General features: G+C 46.7%; 1 protein-coding gene across 2 annotated transcripts in view; it reads right to left on the reverse strand.

Moving 5' to 3' along the window:
* The window catches only part of LOC137427908 (calumenin), a 31,229-nt gene extending 24,231 nt beyond the window's left edge, over positions 1 to 6,998 (reverse strand). The window contains exon 1 of one of the 2 annotated variants that reach the window (XM_068117721.2): positions 6,707 to 6,998. The gene's annotated coding sequence lies outside the window, so the exon portion shown is untranslated. The remainder of the gene's footprint in view (positions 1 to 6,706) is intronic. The other variant, XM_078776593.1, reaches the window with a different exon arrangement.
* Positions 6,999 to 7,599: the final 601 nt, after the last annotated feature.

Here is a 7,599-nt window from a genome sequence, read left to right on the forward strand (position 1 = left end):
TAAGGCGTCCCTGTAGGGAATACTCAGCTGGGCCTCCCGAAAAAGTGCTATCGAGAGGTTTAACTTTGGGGCTTTGGTCACCACCGCTTAACCGTCATTCAAGAGAAACTAGAAGTGGTTGACGCTTGGTCCAGAGTGAATTAATCTAGGGGTTTTGGTGAAATTTTGTTGCTTTATTTTTAAGTGATAATTGTGCCCGGGGGGAACTGATGATTTGGGGGTGTGAGTTATCTGGTTTGTTTATCCAAGTTGGCCGGCAAAGAAAGTTTTCGCTGGGTTCAAACTTTCTTTCTTGAAGGGGGGGAGTGTTACGGATTTATGTGAATTACTATTCAGGTCTTTGCTTATTAATGTGTAGTCGATTAAAGGTTGTTGTGATTAAAGGGTCAGGAGCCCTTCTGGGAAAAAGGAGACCGGAAACGGAAGAAGAAAAGACACGAGGTCCGGGAGAAGCGGCGATCTTCTTCTTCTTCCTCGCCCAGCGCCGAGAAGAGCGGGGTCGATATTGATCAGCATTGGGAACGCTGCGTTGGACAAGCCCGTCTGGCGAGAGGAGTTACCGGCGCGGGGTAATTACCGGTTACGCGTCAAATTGCCGTGGGTTCCTGCACGGAACCCAGCGTCCGGCACCGTTTACCTCAACGTCTACAAGGACGCGTACGGCAGGCGCCTTGGGCCTCGCACGCTTTGCGAGCCCCGAAGCCGCGATCACGAGCACCGACCTCGGTGGGCTGCCGAGGAGGTGTCCGCGGCAGCAGCTGTTCCCGGTACGGGACGTGCACGGTGGAAGCACGTCAGGAAGGGTCCGTTCAACCGCCCACGTGCGGAGATCGAACTACAGGAGTACGGAGACATTGTGAGAGACATTGACCATGGAGGGAGTCGGGAGTGGGGCTCACGTGAGGAATGTATAAGATGGCCATCTTAGAGCTGTTGTAGATGAGTTTACATCTTAGTAATGTTGTTGATTGAGCGTTGATTATTGTTGATTGATTGGGAATACATTATCCATTAATCCGGATCCTTGGTGTAGGGGTTTCCTATTGACTTGAATTGTTTGTGTCTTTCATATTGATTGTGTTGCGAAAGCGTATAAATCATATATCTTTCTGGCGGGGTGCCTCCCACGGTCCGGGGGTCACCGAGACCAGGTAGTTACCGGGAGGACCACGTAACAGAATTGGGGGCTCGTCCGGGATTTAAAATTGTATAACATAATAAAATAATAATTTTTATTAATTAAAATTTATTAATTAATAATTATTATTTGGTAAATTTTTGAGAAATTGTGGTAAAGTCTTGGGTGAAGGTTAACAGGTGTTAACGATAGTCACCATGGCGTTTGTTGCACAGAACTTTGCGGTAACACCTAGTGAGGCAGTTCCGAGCGTTACTAAAAGCAGACCTCTTGAAATTGGCCAAACATTTTAACTTGGAGGTCCGAACTAATTTGAGGAAGGCAGAGTTGCAGACCACGGTGATACAGTCTATGGTGGGATTAGGTTAGCCTGGCAGTGGCTACCTGAAGAACCAGAAGACGTTGAGCTCCGGAAACTGGAGTTGCAATTACGGAGCCAGGAACGGATTAAAGAAGAAGAAAGGAAAGCAGAAGAGAGGAGAGAAGAGAAACAAGCAGAGGAAAGGAGAGTGGAACGAGAACTCCAGGAAAGGTTCGCAGAAGAAGAAAGTAAAGCAGAAAAGGAAAGAGCAGAAGAAGAAAGGAAAGCAGAAGAGAGGAGAGAAGAGAAACAAGCAGAGGAAAGGAGAGTGGAACGAGAACTCCAGGAAAGGTTAGAAGGGAGAAAAGCAGAGGAGAGGAGAGCTGACAGGGAACTCGAAGCAGAGGAGAGAAAAGCCAAAAGGGAGTTGAAGGAACGTGATCTGGCGCTTCAGCAAGAGATTAAATTCAAGGAGCTGGATTTAATGAGAGAACGGGGAGAGGTACCACCCTTGCTGACGGGGTCGACACCTAGCCAGAACACCTGGGATGTGGGCAGACATGTGAGGCTGGTTCCACCCTTCAGTGAAAAGGAGGCCGCTAAATTTTTTCCACACTTGGAGAAAGTGGCTCGACAGTTAAACTGGCCGGAGGAGGCCTGGACCATACTAGTGCAAAGTGTGCTGGTGGGTAAAGCTCAAGAGATTTATTCGGCACTACCAATGGACCAATGTGCAGATTATGAGGTATTGAAGAAGCACATCCTCAAAGCCTATGAGTTGGTTCCGGAAGCTTACCGGCAGAAATTCAGGAATGCCAGGAAGAGGGAGAGTGAGACCCATGTGGAGTTTGCTAGAGTGAAAGAAAATATGTTTGATCGGTGGTGTGAGTCAAAAGGAGTCGGGAACGACTTCGAAGCATTGCGTGACCTGATGCTGGTGGAGGAATTTCAACAGTGTGTCCACGAGGACATCAAAGTGTACCTGCAGGAAAAGAAAGTACTGAAGTTGTGGGACGCAGCCACCATGGCAGATGATTATGCCTTAACACACCGGATAGGGGTCCACGAACCTAACTCCTCGCCTAGATCTCCGCAGGGGAGGTGTGGAACAGCAGGTGCGGAGAACGACAATACATGGCGGCGGCCTCGAGATGATTATGGGGACAACGCTGATACCCGAACTGTTCGAAATCAGGGGGCTACGGGCCCAAGAGAAACTTATTTTTCGGGGGGCCCCAGGCAGACCACGGGTTTTTCCTCCGGGCCTACCTGCGCTTTTTGCAAGAAACCTGGACACTTGATGTCCAGTTGTTACCTCATGAAAAGGGAAAACCCAGAGCGGAGTCCGACTATTACCACTCCGAATGCGATGGCAAGCGTAAGAAATCGCCCACAGAAGAGTTACCAACCATTTATTTATGAGGGGTTGGTCTCACTCAAGGGAGACTGGACTAACCCAAGACCGGTTAGGGTTTTGAGGGACACAGGAGCCCATCAATCCTTAATGCTTGAAGGCATTTTGCCATTGTCAAAGAGTACCGCAACTGGTGATAGTGTTCGGTTACAAGGGATCGGTGGCTGTGTTAGTGCCCCACTTCATGTCATCCATTTGGAATCCGATTTGGTGTCAGGACCGGTCACCGTCGGTTTACAAGCCGCGCTTCCTGTAGAGGGAGTATCTGTGATTATCGGGAATGATTTGGCCGGGGGGCAAATTTATGGTAACCCGAGGGTGGATAAAGAGCCCCGCAGGGGAAATAACACCACCCCCGCTCGGGATGGCGACAAAAGTTCCAAGTTATTTGTAGGGGGACTGAACTTCAACACAGAGGAAGAAGTTCTGACCTCTGTCTTCAACAGATATGGGTCGCTGGTGGAAGTGCGGGTGGTAAAAGACAGGGAAACGCAACGGTCAAGAGGGTTCGGCTTTGTCACGTTTGCAAGCACAAGAGACGCCAGAGAGGCAGAGAAGATTTGGAATGGTAAGGATTTGGAGGGTCGGACCATAACCGTAGGGAAGGCATTTCGTAGACGTCGAGAGGTCTACAGAAGAGGACAACTTGGCGGTAGTTTTGGGGTTGGCAGCAGCCGATATTACTATGGAGGCTCCCAGAGTTACGGCACCTCCCGAAAGAATGAATGTCAGAGCACTGGCCGAGAAGGAGACCGCCAGTCAGGTAACGGCTGGGACAAGGGGTCCCACCGTAACTGTTAGGAGTCTGGAGAAGTTGAAGCACTATATACGGTGGAGCCGCCGAGCCGGGGCTCCTACACGGACTAACCGTGAACGCCACGTTCTTAAAGGCGTCCAGGTAGGGAACTTTCCTGCACGGAGTAACCGTGAACTCTACGTTATTAAAGGCGTCCATGTAATGAACTTTCCTCCCCGGACTAACCGTGAACTCCACATTCCTTAAGGCGTCCCTGTAGGGAATACTCAGCTGGGCCTCCCGAAAAAGTGCTATCGAGAGGTTTAACTTTGGGGCTTTGGTCACCACCTCTTAACCGTCATTCAAGAGAAACTAGAAGTGGTTGACGCTTGGTCCAGAGGGAATTAATCTAGGGGTTTTGGTGAAATTTTGTTGCTTTATTTTAAAGTGATAATTGTGCCCGGGGGGAACTGATGATTTGGGGGTGTGAGTTATCTGGTTTGTTTATCCAAGTTGGCCGGCAAAGAAAGTTTTCGCTGGGTTCAAACTTTCTTTCTTGAAGGGGGGGAGTGTTACGGATTTATGTGAATTACTATTCAGGTCTTTGCTTATTAATGTGTAGTCGATTAAAGGTTGTTGTGATTAAAGGGTCAGGAGCCCTTCTGGGGAAAAGGAGACCGGAAACGGAAGAAGAAAAGACACGAGGTCCTGGAGAAGCGGCGATCTTCTTCTTCCTCGCCCAGCGCCGAGAAGAGCGGGGTCGATATTGATCAGCATTGGGAACGCTGCGTTGGAAAATCCCGTCTGGCGAGAGGAGTTACCGGCGCGGGGTAATTACCGGTTACGCGTCAAATTGCCGTGGGTTCCTGCACGGAACCCAGCGTCCAGCACCGTTTACCTCAACGTCTACAAGGACGCGTATGGCAGGTGCCTTGGGCCTAAAACGCTTTGCGAGCCCCGAAGCCGCGATCACGAGCACCGACCTCGGTGGGCTGCCGAGGAGGTGTCCGCGGCAGCAGCCGTTCCCGGTACGGGACGTGCACGGTGGAAGCACGTCAGGAAGGGTCCGTTCAACCGCCCACGTGCGGAGATCGAACTACAGGAGTACGGAGACATTGTGAGAGACATTGACCATGGAGGGAGTTGGGAGTGGGGCTCACGTGAGGAATGTATAAGATGGCCATCTTAGAGCTATTGTAGATGAGTTTACATCTTAGTAATGTTGTTGATTGAGCATTGATTATTGTTGATTGATTGGGAATACATTATCCATTAATCCGGATCCTTGGTGTAGGGGTTTCCTATTGACTTGAATTGTTTGTGTCTTTCATATTGATTGTGTTGCGAAAGCGTAAAAATCATATATCTTTCTGGCGGGGTGCCTCCCACGGTCCGGGGGTCACCGAGACCAGGTAGTTACCGGGAGGACCACGTAACACTTGCAAATCTGGTTCAGAAATGAATGGATTGAAATTGTAGGTTTCTGGTTAACAATTATTTGCACATCCAAGAATGGATGGATTGGCAGCACCGTATAGTTTAGATGTATGTGCAATGTGACTTCAAGCAGTCTATCCTCGGTTTGAACCTCAACCCAACTATAAACTGTCATCATGATGTATCACATTCATGGCAAGGCATCAATGTGTGCGTTATCCCTCGGATGGACGTCAAGTCGGAAGACTCACCTGCAAGTGGTGATTCTAGGTGGACATCAAATATTGCTAGGTGTCTTTCACGAACGGTAGGCGAGTCATCACCAAAACCTGAACAACTTCCAAATAGTATGAAATCGGGCAAATTGGTTCAATATTAGGGATTGCAGTGTTACAATTATATTTACTGTATCATTTTTATTTATGTTATTACTATGATCATTATTATTACGAAAAGGATACTGCTTTATGAAGAAACCTGGGCTAATTTGTCCGAAACGGCCTGAAGGTGAGTCATGAAGGTCAGCTAGTCAGCCAAAATAAGTTGTTTCATACCTCTCCCACCCCCTCCCCTTCCCCTGCCCTCTCAGTCCCACAGATCTCCCGATGTCCCTGTTCTCTACTGTTGTACTTGTGTGCTTCCCTCTCTCTCCCCATATTTACTCCCACACCTTTTATTACATGTTTTATGTGTCCATTTATGGTTCTTTGTGATTAATGTTAGCTCTTACACGAGCCTCGATATTGTAAACAAATAAAAAATTAAAAAATAAAATAGCAAATAGATCAATGCTGATTGATATCCTATCAAGTCCTGGGTTGTATTATGGGCTTATGGCACAGTATCCTAAACAAAACATCTACACCAGAGAGCTCTCTGGCTGATGGTACATTGCAGGCAATTTCGCATGAAAATATTCAGTGTAATGATTAATGAACATACAAGAACGGATGAGGCTTATTGCATAATCAAAACTTGGAATGATATCTGCTAACTTTGCAAATATATAACTTACCCATCGGTTTAAATTGCGCACGCAACACTTGTGATGAGCGCAAGCCACTCCGGCCATAAGGGATCATAAAGATTTCCCAAGCAAACAATAATCCTTATTATTCTCCAAGAATGTTAAGCTACGAACTTACTGATCAACCCCCTTTGTGCCTTAATTAGATATTAATACAAGTGAATAAAAAAAAATTATGCTAAATTAAAAAGGCAACCATCCCCACATAGGATAGACTAGAGGGTACTAGCGTACTCTCTGATAATGTAGTTTTTTTTTTTTTTTTTTTTTTTTTTTACCTCATGATTGATAACATTGTGCACTGGATAACATTGACCATAATCCCTCATGATTGGTAACATTGTGCACTGGATAACATTGACCATAATCCCTCATGATTGGTAACATTGTGCACTGGATAACATTGACCATAATCCCTCATGATTGATAACATTGTGCACTGGTAATAACCAATAACCAATAATAATAGCCAATAACCGATAATCGACAAGTAGAATTCACGAACATGTTATCATATCAACTCTGCTTTGTAAAGTATCATCGGCTTTTAATTTTAAAGAACGGACGCTTGTTACTTGTTCTTAATGACACTTGTTCCAGGAGTTATGCTGCGGTATTCTGCTTTCAGTGCCAGAAACGAGCAATTCACTCACCACGCGACTTGCGGGAGTTCTTCAATCAAGGATCGACAAAAGCACAGAAACTTGAGAACACCTCGATAATAAATAAACCACTTCTACCCACTCACGCCGATTGGTTTGCCCCAAAACCGTTAACCAGGTAAGAAGTGCAAAACAGCTTCTCCATGCACTCTTACGTGCAGCTCCGTTTTTTTTTTTAGGGCTTCAAAACCACGTGATGATGCCCTAACCCTGGAAACTATACAACGAGCCAATGAGCAAGCTCGTCTGGGCGACGTCACTTACTCGATCCTCCACACCGATTGGATAAATGTGGTGGTTTCACCGTGCTCTGCGATTGGGGTTTCTGCTGTCACTGTGCTGATCTCCGATTGGTCGAGACTCGCCACGTTGAAGCGGGCGTGGTCAATCTCACTTTCTTTTTTTTTTCTTTTGACGCTTTTGTTGAAGTACGTACACGTCCATCGTGGGTGAAACTACATGCTTCGTCTCTGTTAGTACTTGCTCAACACATCGTTGCACACCGGTTCACTCAAGGTTATGCGCCTCTCTCCAACTGCTTTTAATTCAACCAATCTCACATAACTTACGATCGACTCGTGTTTCTCAAAATTATCCTCTGGCTGCTCATTTGTCTCTACAGATGAATTGGCTTTCTCATTTCAAAACGTTTTCAGCTCACCTGGACTTAGTGTCCGTAGGTAAGACGTTTCAGCTCACCTGGACTTAGTGTCCGTAGGTAAGACGTTTCAGCTCACTTGGACTTAGTGTCCGGAGGTAAGTCAGTCAGCGAGTGAGTCCGTAAACACTTCAGTCATTATCGCTTGAACCAAACACACGATTTTGATGAAACTTGGACACAATATTCATATCTGTAATCTGATGCCCAATGAAGGTGTATTGGC

This window comes from Myxine glutinosa, chromosome 1, assembly GCF_964187855.1.
Source record: "Myxine glutinosa chromosome 1, kmMyxGlut1.1, whole genome shotgun sequence".
Lineage (NCBI taxonomy): Eukaryota > Metazoa > Chordata > Myxini > Myxiniformes > Myxinidae > Myxine > Myxine glutinosa.